General features: G+C 43.2%; 1 pseudogene; it reads right to left on the bottom strand.

The window, feature by feature from the left end:
- Positions 1 to 15,632, bottom strand: part of LOC142860493 (NACHT, LRR and PYD domains-containing protein 1a-like) — a 59,607-nt pseudogene that overhangs the window by 9,760 nt on the left and 34,215 nt on the right.

Genomic DNA, 15,632 nt, shown 5'->3' with positions numbered 1-15,632 from the left:
CATTGCCAAGCCTGCCCCCTTTCTGCCATGCTTCCTGCCATGAGGGTCATGGACTCACCCTCTGAAACCACAAGACCAGATAAAATCTTTCTTCTGCAAATTTCTTTGGTTATGATTTCTATTTCATTTGTATTTACTTTTTGATGCTTATGAGAAAAGCTATGATCAAAATTTAAGTTTTATTCATTAGCTTCCAGTGAGAACACAGCAGAAGTCTCTCAGCTGTTTCTTCTGTATCCGCTCACCGTGCCAGGGAGGTGAGTGTGAGCTGCTGCCGGTGGTGACTCCCGCAGACTGACCCCCTTTGGAAGCAGTTTACCTTTGGCCCTGTCTAGTTGATAGGGGAGCATTCACAGTGGATGGAAGTTCTTGATTTTCTCATTCACAGATGCTGTAAAGAACATAGCCCCAGACACCTCTGCCAGAAACTTGAAAATCAGCAAGTTCTTTGAGGTACTGCTGTCACCAGCTTCAGGGGCTTGGGATTTGCAGTGTTCTCTAAATTCTAAGTTGCAGAATAGAGTTTTGCTGTTATTAAAGAGACCCAAGGGTATCTTTTTATACTGAAGACAAACTGGATAGATCCCTGGAATGGTTAATGTCAAGTGAACCTGATGAAATCTAGCATCATCTTGGATGTAGGCCTCAGGGCATGAGAGGAGGAGATTATCTTGATTGGAACAATTGAGTAGCGAAGACCTATCCACTGTGTATAGCGCCATTCTATGGACTAGGACCCAGGACTGTGTAAAATGGAGACAGCCACAAGAGCATGAGCATTTCCTGTTCTCTGCTTGCTCTGTCCCCACAGGCTTACAGGGGCCACAGGCTCTGTGTTCTCAGACTCCCATGTCACGATGAACGGTTCCTCTGGACTGGTAGGAAAATAAATCCTTTCTTTCTTCAGCTTCTTTGGTCAAGTATTTTGTGAGAGTTATAAGAAAAGTTAACCTGGGCAGAATAGTGGTACCAGGACTCAGGCTTTTGCTGTAGTAAACACAATCATGTGGTTCCTAAGCCTCTGGAACTATTTTATGGCTGGAATGTGAAAGAGTTTTGTAGCCAGGACTAGGAACTCACTTCCATGCTGATGACAGAACTTATGGGGACATTTGGGTGGAAGCAGGAAGCCAAGAATACTGAGAGAGACAGTGGAGGCCAGCCCACTGTTGCAGAGAGTAGCAAGGTTTCTATTGGGAATGGTAAAAGGATCCATTCATCCAACAGTTTAGCCAAGAATCTAGATTTATTGGGTTAATGCCCTGAATATGTGAAGATGAATTTAAACATAAGGAACTAATTTGGCAGGAGAAGCTTCAAGACAGAAAACACTCAGAATTAATTATACAAAATCAGCTGTAACTGTTAGGGATCCGTATCACTGAAGGGAAAGCTGCCCTGCACGGTGACAATAGGAAAGGTGTCTGAGGACAAAAATCTCACTCTTTGTAGGCTCCATTTAAAGGCAGAAAAGCCTTTTTAGTTATGTTGTTCCACATATGCAAATGCCCGTGGAAGTGTTTCCCCATGGCCAGCACATCTTACAGCTATCGTCCAGGGGAGCAGGGCCAGGCCACATCTCAAGCTATCAAGAGAACTTGGTAGTGTTATCCCCGTAGTTTTTTTTTTTTAGGGTTGCTAGATTGATGAATCATCACTGAGTGATGCTGCACAGTTGCAGATGGCAGCTGAGGAAAGTCAATGCATCTGTATCGAATATCCTGCAAGGATCCTGAGAGCTCATTCCATGGACCTTTGAAAGTGAATTCTAAGGTGGAATGGAAATCCTTGGGTGTTGTAAAAGCCAGACCCACATATTTTCTGCTAAATAAAGTTTTAGGCAAGGAGTAGAGAGATGGTCTAAGGAGAGGCTATGTGTGCTTCATGTGATAGAACTGGAGGGGTGGAGTTGTTTGGAGTCCAGTGAATGACATCATGAGTTTAATAGCCAGACATGAGGCTGCAGGATTTGGTGTTTATGCTGACAGAGTTTTGTCTTGTTGTGGTCTGATCATTTTATTTCCTGGATACAGGGATTCACTATGTATCTCTAGGTAGAAGTCACCCTACTCTTGCCAGCCTTCAGAACTCTGGGATCACAGGTGTGTGCCACCACCTGACCCTGTGACTGTCCTCCAGTAAATATTGTTCTTCTATAAGTTTTAACAGAATCATACACACACACACACACACACACACACACACACACACACACACTTTTCCAAGTGTGTAATTTTTTGATCTGAGAGTGGGGGGTAGGAAATAGGAAAGGTGGTGGCCTGCAGGGAAGAGCTTGAGTGGTGACTGGGGAAGTGTTGTTCTTAGAGAGACCAGGAGCTCTGTGTGGACCTGCTGGACTGGCCACCATCTGGGTAGCAGTGCTCCTGTGTCAGGGTCTGGAGTGCAAGACCTCATGAGTTTATGAATGTAACTGATGGAGGAAGGTCATTGGTTAATTAAATAAAGAAACTGCTTGCCCTGATAGGTTAGAACATAGGTAGGTGGAGTAAACAGAACAGAATGCTGGGAGGAAGAGGAAGTGAGCTCAGAGACGCCATGCTCCCCTCTCCCGGGCAGACGCGATAGCTCTGCTCTCTGAGGCAGACGCATGCGATGAAGCAAGCTGCCAGGTCAGACATGCTGAATCTTTCCCAGTAAGACTGGTGCTACAGTTTATTAGAGATGGGTTGACCGGGATATCAGAATTAGCCAGTAAGGGCTAAAGCTAATGGGCCAAGCAGTGTTTAAATGAATACAGTTTGTGTGTTGTTATTTCGGGGCATAAGCTAGCTGGCTGCCAGGGTGCCGGGGACACAGCCCCGCCGCTCCTATTACTACATGTAACTATTGTCTTTCTTTGTTTTGTGAGTTCTTTTCAACTGAGTCCTGCTTGTTTACTTCATCTTCACTTGTTTTCTTCTTGGGGCTTGGCATTAAATGAGAATATTTTTAATCTGAGGGATACTTTGCTTTCTATTCATGGTTCTTATATCACCTAGAACTGTCTGCATTTCTACTTTAGCTTTTATGACTTCTTCAACTGTCAGGTCTTCCTTCTTGGACCTACTCCTCATCTTCATCACCATGAACAAACACCATCTCCATCTGCAGTGAACTGGATTCTCCTGGTCTCTATGGGGAGCAGATGGCTGTACTCCTTGAAGCAGGAGAGGAAGTTGGTCTCAGTATCCACTGTACAACACCTTGTTCCTTGATGTTGCTTTTTTCTTTCATAGACATAGTCTTGCTGCATAGTTCAGGCTGCTCTTGAATTCTAAATTCTCCTGCCTCAGCCCCAGGAGTTCTTGGTTACAGACATACAGTAATGGCTTTCTTTATGAGATCTGTCACTGAGAACATCGTATATATTAAAACAATGTTCTTTTTGGTCACATGCTGTGGTTGTTTAGCTTGGTATTCTTGTGGTACTCCTAACAGTGGGAGTGGGCTGTCTCTGACTCCTTTTTTTTCTGTTCTTAGGACCATTTTTCCTCTTACCAGATTGCCTCATCTACCTTTGATATGAGGGTTTGTGCTTAGTCTTACTGCAACTTTTATGCTGTCTTTGGTTGATATCACTTTGACCCTAGCTATTTTCTGAAGGGAAACAGAGGGGAGGGGAAGGCAAACTGTGTGGAACAGAGAGAGGGAGGCTGCAGTTTGAGATGTATGTTATGAGAGAAGAATGAATAAAAATAAAAATAAATCTTCAGAAGGATTCTTTGGAAATCACAGAGGTTGGGACACTTTGTGAGTTCCTCTCTTAGGAAATCTTCTTCTGTTTTTCCTGTTCTCAAGTGGAATCTGGTGACATCATTTTCTACCTGCCGGTAGCAGTGTAAGGGCTTACAGTGTTGGCAGACCCTGAATACCAAATGATTCTTGTTAGTTTTCTTACTCCTACATTGCAACAATCTCTTTAAATTTCTCAGTTATTCTCAGTTCTGTGCTGGGCCCCCGAGGACTAGATGTGTAAAGAACATTTAATAATCATCAACTAATTTGCTACTGAGGTCATCACTTTCTACTCAGGGACTCCATAAGGTAAAGAAGAAAGAAAGTCATAAGGCTGGGAGACATGTGCTTCAAAGAGGGGATGAGAAAACAACTCAGTGTCCACCTTCACAGTCTGCTCTGCCTCACTAAGGAAGCCATAGACCTTTCCTCGTCACCATCACCCTGTGCTCTGCTATAGGACATGGCAGGTCCTCCCATCAGCTCCACCCGACTCCCTATCCTTCCCTTGGTTACCTTGGAGATCCACAAAGTGAGGGAGGTACACAGCAGCCACAGCTCCCCGCTCAGTCTTGATGTCAAACAGAGGCCCAGCCACCATGTGACTGTCCTGAAAGGGAGTCTTGTCCAGGTGTTGGCTCCAGGCACAGAATCCAATCTCAATGGTCACTGCCCTCGTCACCACAAAGTGGAGTCCTGTGCTGGGACAGTGGTAGGAACCAGGCATAGGGAACTGAACTCTGGAAGAGGGAGAGGCAGACACCAGTGAACACAAATGTTGCTCATCTGCTGGGGACACTGCAGACTTCATCCAGGTGGCTCTGAGTTCTGTTTCTTTTAGCTGTATGTGGATCCCTGACTAAGTCACTTAACCCCCAAATCCTCACCTGTAAGAGGGATGATGACATCATCTTATAGACATGTAAGTACTGATTGATCTAAGGCAAACCTACAAGTAACACATACCTGCAGCAGTTAGCTATTCCTGTGATGATGAAATAGGTCCTCTCTCTGTCTCTCTGTCTCTCTGTCTCTCTGTCTCTCTGTCTCTCTCTCTCTCTCTCTCTCTCTCTCTGTGTGTGTGTGTGTGTGTGTGTATGTGTGTGTGTGTGTGTGTGTGTGTGTGTGTGTGTGTGTGAGAGAGAGAGAGAGAGAGAGAGAGAGAGAGAGAGAGAGAGAGAGAGAGAGAGAGATTGTGTGTGAGTGTGTGTGTGTACGTGTGTTAAGTTCTGGGGATCCAGCTAGGACCTTGACACTCGAAAAGGTTCTACCACTGAGGTTCATCTTCATTTTTTAGACTTTGTGTTCTTGAAGTTAAGAGACAAGAGAACCCAAATATAATGAGGGAGCTGATACTCATTAAAACATGGATAAAATAATCTGCAGAAAACCACAATTAAGATAATAAGCAAAGTTGAACACAGACTGTTTAGATGGAATGAAGGACTCACATCAGCTCTGTTTATGTGGTAATCGTGTGCTGGTCATGGAAGACGAGGTCCTGTCTTACGTACAGGGGAGGCATAGGGAAATGTTTGTGGGTGAAGAACAAGGAAGACGAGGTTTGTCTTAACTGTGGGAGGTTCTAGTGAAATGTTTATGTTTAAATCACCTGATTCCTTGACCCACACTACTGTGACAGTGATAACAAAGGGGGAATATGAGTAGTTGAAATGAATTTGGAAAAATGGCTGCTGGAGCTGAGTAACTGGACAGGGAAGTTCTTGTGCTCTCCAGTTTTGTAAATATCTGAAAATTTTATGAAAAAGATCCTTTTTTTTTTAAAAATAACAACCCAAACTTCCTATTCCAGTCCTAGCCTTGCCTCCTGAGTTGGTGAGGTGAGGAGGAGACACAGTAGAGACTAGGTAGATGCTATCTGTGGGGGATCTCTTGTGGAAAGTGTGCTGGGGAAAGCCAACCTTTGCCAGGAAGAACTCACTCACCGATACGAGTTCCTCTCTCCATCAATCACCTCAGTAGTCACAGGCCCTGGAGGACCCCAGAAGTCATCATCAGTCCCCTGTGGCTTCATGTGTTTGTGTCCTGGAGAGGCAGGAGAAGATGGATGAAAGGGCTCCAGTTGTGCAGGTATTCCTCCTCTAGAAGAGGCCAGGCATTGCTCATTCCGTCTCTCCTCAGCTCTCTTTTCCTGGTTGACCAGCCCTGAGTTTACCTGCATGCTATCTATCTATCTATCTATCTATCTATCTATCTATCTATCTATCTATCTATCTATCATCTATCTATCTATCTATCATCTATCTATCCATCCATCCATCCATCCATCCATCTATCATCTATCTATCTATCCATCCATCCATCCATCTATCATCTATCTATCTATCTATCCATCTATCTATCCATCCATCCATCTATCTACATACATACATATATATATATACACACACAAACATATAGTATTGTTTTCTTACTGCTACTTGCATTTTGAGCAACCATAGCACCCCCATATCTGCTCCCAATCCAGTTGTTTTGTTTCATTTCCTATTGATCCAGAAGTGTTGGTTGTGGGTGGTCACAAGGAGATTTGGAGTGGGCAGATACAGGGGTAGAAATGATATAAATACAGTACTCATACTCATGTTTAAAATTCTAAAAAGATAACAAAATAATTTTTAAAAAGAAAAATATGATGAATTCCTCCCACAGGTGCCTCTTCATCCAACAGTCATGACTCTCTGGGTCTGAACCCTTCACATACCTGACTGTAGTCTCTGCTGCTTGATTGAGATCGGGGTCTCACCCATTTCTTCTCCATCTGGGTCCTTAGTGGGTACATGTGACTTCCTACACATGGATATGTTCTTCCTCTCAGATGTCAGGAGAAACATGATATTCCCACATAAAATCTAAGTCTTTGAATTGTGACTCAGTCATATGTTTCTTTTCTGGGCCAGAACTCTATGAAGACCCTATTCTCCTAGGCATCCATGACCCAGACCTGGGATCATCTCGACCCCTTCTTTGCTTTAATTTGAATGCGTTCCCCAGTATTTACTCATTAGAAAGTGAACCCCTAATGTCATAGTGTGACAGGATGAAGGATAAGACACAAGGAGGTCACGAGTGCTCTGCTGTCATGAAGGGGTTAATGACATCATTACAGGAGTAGACTCCTGTGCCCTGACAGGACTTGTCACAAAAGTCACATTGGCCTTTCACTCTCAGCCCTCCCAGTTGCACAATCAGATGGAACAGGAAGAAGGATTTTTTAGATGTAGAGTCCATGCTCTTGCCTTTCCCTGTATTCAGAACTGCAAAACTAATCTCAATTCTTTATGATAAATGCCCAGTGTCAGATACTGTGTTAAAGCTGCACAAAATAATCATTCACCCTGAATGACAATCACCTAGACATGACCTTCTGAATCTCTCTCTTTTCTGTTTTCTATTTTCCCCTTCCACATACTCTATTCTTGTCCCAGGATGGAATGAGCATTGTCCTGAACCTCTCACAGGCATCCCTGCTTCTGATCTGGTCCCTTCTTGCTCATTTTCTACATAGTAGCTGACCATATAAAATGAATGGGTGGAGATGCCCCTTCATGATTGAACCACTGGGCTGCCTCTCATTTTCTCTGGAGAGAAAAAGAAGGTTCTTAGTATGGTCCATAGACTTTGCTGTGGCTCCTGTCCACCTCATGACCCTCCGATGTCACTCTTTCTTGCTCAAATCTAGACCAGTGTCTCTCAAATCACTGTGTTAAACATGTCACCTGTACAGGCTAAATTAGAAAGCTCACTAAAAGAAGCTGCCCCTCCTGAGATTCTGAGTCAGCAGGGATGGAGTGGGGTCTGAGAACCTGCATTTCTGTGGAGCTTCCTGGTGACGGTGAGGCAGAGCAGATGGTCTCACACATGGTTTCCTGTCCCTCAATGGAGCTATTCTTTCTGCTTTCTTAAAGCCTCTATGTCTGGATCTCCATGGGAGCAGGAGTGGATTCAGACCAGGGACATTTGCAAAGGCAGGACTGAGCCAGTGACCTGGGCCAGAGCAGACCTGAGACAACAAACTCCATAGGAACAGGTACAGGGGACAACCACTGAGTGAGTGAGCCAGTGCCAGAGACTATTGCAGGTCTGGACACGAATCTGGGACCTTCAAGGGAGTAGATCAGAGCCAGAGACCTTTGCAGGACCAACCCCAAGCCAGGGACCTCTGCAGGAATGGATCCAGATCAGGGATGTTTACAGAAACGGGTCTGAGCAGACAAACTGGGCCAGAGCAGACCTGAGACAGCAAACTCCATGGGAGTGGAGCAATGCACAGGAGCACTGAGTGACCAGCAGGAACACAGAGTGACCAACAGGGTAACTAGGACTGTGGCACTGACTACACCACAAGGAAAAACCACCTGAGCCTTGGATCCACTGGCACCTAGAAGATTAATCATCAGAATCACAGACATGGAACCTTCTCAAAAATTGACCACATATTAGGTAACAAAATAAACCTCAACAAATACAAAAAAATTGGAATAACCCAATGTATCTTATCAGATCACCATGACTTAAAACTAGAATTCAACAGCAACACTAATTCCAGAAAACCCACAAACACATGGAAGTTAAACAATGCTCACCTGAATCATCAATGGGTCAATGAAGAAATAAAGGGGAAATTAAAGACTTTCTAAAATTCAATGAAATTGACCACACAGCATACCCAAATTTATGGGACACAATGAAAGCAGTGTTAAAAGGAAATTTCATAGCACTAAATGCCTATATAAAGAAGCTGGGAAAATCCCACAATGGTGAATTAGCAGAACATTTCAAAACTTTAGAACAAAAAGAAGCAAACTCACCCAAGAGAACTAGAAGGCAGGAAATAATCAAATTGAGAGCTAAAATCAACAAAATCAAAACAAAGAAAACAATACAAAGAATCAATGAGACAAAGAGTTGGTTCTTTGAGAAAATCAACAAAATAGACAAACCTTTGTCCAAACTAACCAAAAGGCAGAGAGAGAGTATCCAAATTTACAAAATCAGAAATGAAAAGTGGGACATAGCAACAGATGAGGAGGAAATCCAGAGAATTATCAGGTCTTACTTAAAAAACCTGTACTCTGCAAAATTGAAAAACTTAAAGGAAACGAACAACTTTCTGGATAAATATCACTTGCCAAAATTAAATCAAGAACAATAAGCGAATTAAATAGACCTATAACTGCTGAAGAAATAGAAACAGTCATCAAAAGTCTCCCAACCAAAAAAGCCCAGGAACAGATGGTTTCAGCTCAGAATTCTACAAGATTTTCAAAGAAGAACTAATACCAATAATCTGCAAATTGTTCCACACAATAGAAACAGAAGGAACATTGCCAAACTCTTTTTATGAGGCTACAATTACCCTGATACCCAAACTACATAAAGATATTACTAAGAAAGAGAATTACAGACCAATCTCATTAATGAAAATTGATGCAAAAATAATAAAATATTGGCAAGTTGAATCCAAGAACATATCAGAACCATCATCCACAGTGATCAAGCTTCATTCTAAAGATTGAGGGATGGTTCAACATACGAAAACCTGTCAATGCAATCCACCATATAAACAAACTGAAAAATAAAAACCACATGATTATCTTATTAGATACTGAAAAAGCTTTAGACAAATTACAACATCCCTTCATGATAAAGGTCTTGGAGAGAGCAAGGATACAAGGAACATAGCTAAACCTAATAAAGGGAATATACAGCAAGCCAACAGGCAACATCAAACTAAATGGAGAGAAACTCCCAGTGATCCCACTGAAATTAGGAACAAGACAATGTTGTCCACTCTCTCCATATCTATTCAATATTAGTTCTTGAGGTCCTAGCTAGAGCAATAAGACAACAAAAGGAGATCGGGGGATACAAATTAGAAAAGAAGGAGTCAAACTCTCACTATTTGCTGATGATATGATAGTTTACATTAGCGACCCCAAAAATTCTACCAACGAGCTTCTACAACTCATAAACATTTTCAGTAATGTAGCAGGATACAAGATTAACTCAAAAAAATCAGTAGCTCTCCTGTACACAGATGATGAATGGGTTGAGAAAGAAATTAGAGAAACATCACCCTTCACAACAGCCATAAATAGCATAAAATATCTCGAAGTAACTCTAACCAAACAAGTGGAAGACCTGTATGACAAGAACTTTAAATTTTTGAAGAAAGAAATTGAGAAAGACACCAGAAACTGGAATGATCTCCCATGCTCTTGGGTAAGTAGAATTAACATAGTAAAAATGGAAATCTTACCAAAAGCAATCTACAGATTCAACACAATTCCCATCAAAATCCCAGAAAAATTCTTCACAGACCCCGAAAGAACAGTACTCAACTTCATATAGAAGGACAAAGGAAAAAAAAAACCAGGATAGCCAAAACAATCTTGTACAATAAAAGAACTCCTGGAGGCATCACAATACCTGACTTCGAACTCCACTACAGAGCTACAGTACTGAAAACAGCCTGGTATTGGCAGAAAACAGACAGGAGGACCAATGGAACTGAATAGAAGACCCACATATTAATCCACCCACCTTTGAACACCTGATTTTTGACAAAGAAGCAAAACATATCAAATGGAAAAAAGAAAGTATATTTAACAAATGGTGCTGGCATGTTGAAGGAGTTGCAGGCCGCGTTCCTGCCGCCCAGCTCCTGGCCGCCAGCTAGCTTATGCCCCCAAATAATTACACAGAAACTGTATTCTTTTAAACACTGCTTGGCCCATTAGTTTTAACCTCTTATTGGCTAGCTCTTACATATTGATCTAACCCATTTCTAATATTCTGTGTAGCACCACAAGCTGGCTTACCAGGAAAGATCTTAACCTGCCTCTGTCTGGAGTGGGAGAATCATGGTGACTGACTGACTTAGCTTCTTTCTCCCAGCATTCTGTCTGTTTACTCCACCCACCTAAGGGCTGGCCTATCAAATGGGCCAAGGCAGTTTCTTTATTAACCAATGAAAGTAACTCCTCCATCACTGGCATAACTGGATATCAACATATAGAGAAATGAAAATAGACCCATATCTATCACCATGCACAAAACTCAAGTCCAAATGGATCAAAGACCTCAACATAAAACCAATCACACTGAACCTTACAGAAGAGAAAGTAGGAAGTACACTTGAACACATTGGCACAGGAGCCACTTCCTAAATATAACCCCAGCAGCGCAGACACTGAGAGAAACAATTAATAAATGGGTCCTCCTGAAACTGAAAAGCTTCTTTAAAGCAAAGGACATAGTCAACAAGACAAAATGGCAGCCTACAGAATGGGAAAAGATCTTCACCAACCCCGCATCAAACAGAGATCTGATCTCACAAACATACAAAGAACACAAGAAATTGGTCATCAAAAGAACACATAATCCAATAAAAAATGGAGTACAGACCTAAACAGAGAACTCTTAACAGAGGAATCTAAAATGGCTGAAAGACACTGAAGGAAATGTTCTGTTGTCATCAGAGAAATGCAAATCAAAACAACTTTGAGAATCCATCTTACACCTGTAAGAATGGCCAAGATCAAAAACACTGATGACAACTTAAACTGGAGAGGTTGTGGGGTAAAGGGAACACTTTTGCATTGCTGGTGGGAATGGAAGCTGGTAGAGCCCCTTTGGATGTCAGTGTGCTGATTTCTCAGAAAATTAAGAAACAACTTTCTTCAAGACCCAGTAATACCACTTTTGGGAATATATCCAAAGGATATTCAATAGTGCCACAAGGACATGTGCTCAACTATGTTCTTAGCAGCTTTGTTTGTCATAGCCAGAACCTGGAAACAACCTAAATGCCCCTCGACTGAAAAATGGCTAAGGAAAATATGGAACATTTACACAATGGAGTATTACACAGCAGAAAAAACTAATGACATCTTGAATTTTTTAGGCAAATGGGTGAAGCTAGAAAACATCATTTTGAGTGAGGTAACCCAGACCCAGAAAGACAATTATCACATGTACTTACTAATAAGTGATTTTTAAGCATAAAGTAATAAAAACCAGCCTACAAATCACAATCCCAGATAACCTAGACAACAATGAGGACCCTAAGAGAATCATACATAGATATAATCTACATGGGGATTAGAAAAAGACAAGATCTCCTGAGTAAATTGGGAGCATGGGGACCTTGGGAGAGGGTTGAAGGGGAGGAGAGAGGTAGGGAGGAGAGCAGAGAAAAATGTAGAGCTCAATAAAAATCAATAAAATTTAAAAAAGCAGAGTCCTGGGGTCCTGGTGTCAAGGAGGGACTCAGGTCCCTTCTACCTTTTAGTTGTATGAGGCCTGGGGAATCAGTTCACTTTTCTGAGTCTTTATTTCTTCCTTTGTGTATGCTTCCTTTCATCACATTCCCACCCATCCCGAGTGACTGTGAAGATTGACCTTGGTGGTTTCTCAACAGATTTAGTGATTGGTAAATTAGTAAACTTATTGTATATGAGATTGCCTCTCAAGTCAGTGTCAGTGTCTGAGAGGTAGGAGGCAATTTGTTTATGGTCTAATAAATATATATTTAAAAAGTTAAAAAAACCCTCCATGTTTGCATGAACTTTTTTCCTTTGTTACTCATCCCTCATTTCCCATTTTTGAGAGTTCACCTCTGCTCATTTCAGTTTTGGATGAGGTCATAAGGACCACCATGGCCCTCATAAGGTCCCAGGTACAATGTGTGGACTGTGGGAGAAGAAGCGTCTCCTCCCTTCTAGACAGGGTTCATGTCTACCTTATTCACTGATCTACCCTCACAACCCACAATAGTGCATGATGTGCAGTAGGTCTACAGGAATGTCTGCTCAATGAATGTCTGACCCTCTAAGCCTTTAGTCCCCTCCATTTCATGTGTGTCATAGCAGCTGGGACCTTGGGAACAGATATTGACTAAACTGGGAGAATGTGGGGCTTCAGCAGTCTCTCGAGTGGAAGATGACTCTCCTGTCCTATGGCTTCCCCTCCCTCCCATAGTACAGTGTGTGTGTGTGTGTGTGTGTGTGTGTGTGTGTGTGTGTGTCTGTGTGCACAGGTTTCTGAATATTGGGATTGGGATAGTGATATACATAGGTTTTTTTTCTCTGAGAGTCTTTCTGTCTGTGTCTTTCTCTCCTCAGTGTGATGACTGCTTTCATTGTTCCCGTGGCCTGGGTTCACTGCTGGCTACTATTATCTACTGTCATCACACTTGTAGGGCTTGAGGAGTCACCACTCCCTCAGCTTTTTATTTTATTATATCCTGCTTGAAGAAATTAAGAAGGCATGTTATATAATCCTATTTTTTTAAACTCATATAACTGTAACACACACACACATACACACCCTACTCACACCTCATTTTAGTTGCTGTGGTTCCTGGTTTCTTCCTGGCTCTGTTTGTCTTTCCCATCACCTCAGGACAGTTTTCCCACCTCTCAACACTGGAGCAGGCATATAGGGCCTGGGTTGACCAGTAGGAGTTTTGTGTCTACCCCTTACCAAGTGTGGGAGATGAACAGCCGTGATGGATTCTCTGCCTCCAGGGCCCTGAGCTTCTTTATCACCAAGTCACTGAGAGAATCCTGATCCAGCCTGCAAGCAAAAGAGGAGGCTATTTCTTGTGAGATCCACCACAGCATCATGAGGCCTCAGAGTTCAGGACCCTGGACTCTGTTGCCTGTAGAGCCAGTAAGAGCCTTAGTAAGCTTATTTTTGAGTGAAATCAGGAAAAAGGATGGAGAGCAGCAGGCTGATCGGAGGGAGATGCGTCCATGACACAGTCTCAGTGGGACTGGTCAGTGTGCAGGGAGGCTGAATCCAGGATGAGGACCTTTGGAACTTTGCAGAGCTGAAGTAAGGGTCTTACCACATATACACTTATATACCTCCCCCGCATACCAGTCATTGGAAACAGACTGTCTCAGGGAGGGAAACATGGCCAGAGTTGAGGGCACTTATGTTGGCAAAGAGCAGCACAGTAGCCATCAGAATTCTCAGTGGCTGGATGTCACAGTCATATCCCCAAAGGGATTCTGGGCAGCTCTTCCAAGTAAACGCATAGTGCTGGGATCATGGGTGTACCTTGATGGAAAGAACCTTGGTTCCCTTCTCACCTCCCTCCCCATTTCCTTTTGTGCTGACGAAGGAAGCCTTGTCCTCACACAGCAGTCACAGTCTGAGTTCTGCTGGTTGCAATCTTATGATCTTCAAGTTGCAGGATTTCTGGGAGTTGGGGTAGTGTCCCTCTTTGGGTTTCCACATCCTCAGTCCATAACTCAGACCCATCATTCCCATCTGCCCACTGTGAGGCACAGACAAGGCAGGAGGGAAAGGTTCTTGCACCTGTGAGAGGCTGTGCCTTGTCAGGTGCAGCAGAGGCCAGCTCTGAACAGGCTCTTCACCTTGTGAGAAACTGTCAGGGCTGAAAGCAGGCTGGGGAACAAAGGTGACAAGCAGCTGTGTAAGTTTCAGCTCCCAGAGAGGTGGAGGAAGACTCTTCACTGTCCAGCTGCTCCTGTGTGTTCAAAATTGAATCAGAGAGCTGGAGAGAAGGCTCAGTGGGTAAGAGCATGAACTACTCCTTCAGAGGACCTGAGTTCAATTCCCAGAACCCACTTCATGCAGCTCATATCCACCTTTAACTCCAGTTCTGGGGGATTTTGACTCCTCTGGTCTCTGGGGGCACCTGCACCCACATAAAACAGCGGTTCTCAGACTGTGCATTGTGATGTGTGTGTGTGTGTTGAATAATCCTCCCAGAAGTTGCCTAGACTACTGGAAATATCAGATATTTATTGCAATTCATAACAGTAGCAAAATTACATTTATGGAGTAATGAAGAAAAATTTTTATGGTTTTTGGTCACCAAAACACGAGGAGCTGTATTAAAGTGTCACAGCATTAGGAAGGTTGAGAACCACAGACATAAACAAACAAAATAATTAACATAACAATAATAACAGCAATAATAGAGTTGGAGCAGAAGACCTGACAGAGGAAAGTCCCAGGGAACAGGACTTCTGAATTTCTTCTGTTGGCTAGAAGAACCAGAAGACTCTGGGTACAGGGGTCAGATCTCTGTGGATCTCTGAGCCCATGAAGGACACTGGCCAGCAACCTCTGGGAAGTTCTCCAGAAGCTGGCTGTGGGCTTGTGCTGGAGAGGGAGAAGCTTAGAGACAACATGAAGGGGCTGTGTGGAGAAGGAGGGTCTCCAGGGCTGTAGTTTGGAGACTTGCCTAGCTTGTGTGAAACTCAGTTCAGGGGGAATGGCTCTGTTTCTGGTACAGAGAATTAATTCAGGCTCCTGTAGTGAAAGCTGGTGACCCTCCAGGCCTCCAAGCTCTTTCTGTTCTAGAGTTTTCCCCAACTCTGCCTTTGTCTGGTCTCAGCTTGGCCCAACCAAGTCCTATTTCTCCTTCAGGCCTCAGACAACCCTCGCGGGCATTCAATAAAGTTGCACCTCTCACAGCATGACAGTCTCACAATACTGTGACTCCACGGCATTCAGCAGAGCCTGTCAACACAGAGTCATGTGCTGACGGGTGATCTATGTCTGTCTCTTTCCACCCAGCTTCAGCAGGACAGAGTCATGTGTGTTTGTGATTGTATGTCTAGGGTATGGACCAGTGCTTGGCACACAGGGGCCCTGATAAGGATGCATGCATGGATCCTCGAATGAATAAATGATTGAAGCATTGTCCTGGAGTAAGGCAAACCTGGGAGTCTTTCAGGATATACAGCCTTGCTAATACATACGATTCCACTGTGCCCAGCTCCCTGCCTGGTGTTACCTTCTCTTTTACATATGCACATTTTGTGTCATTGCAATCCATGAGGTGGGTATGGCATTCCATTTAATAGGTGAGGAAACTGAGTTTTAGAGAAGAA

This window comes from Microtus pennsylvanicus, chromosome 11, assembly GCF_037038515.1.
Source record: "Microtus pennsylvanicus isolate mMicPen1 chromosome 11, mMicPen1.hap1, whole genome shotgun sequence".
Lineage (NCBI taxonomy): Eukaryota > Metazoa > Chordata > Mammalia > Rodentia > Cricetidae > Microtus > Microtus pennsylvanicus.
This window is presented reverse-complemented; position numbering and strand designations above follow the sequence as displayed.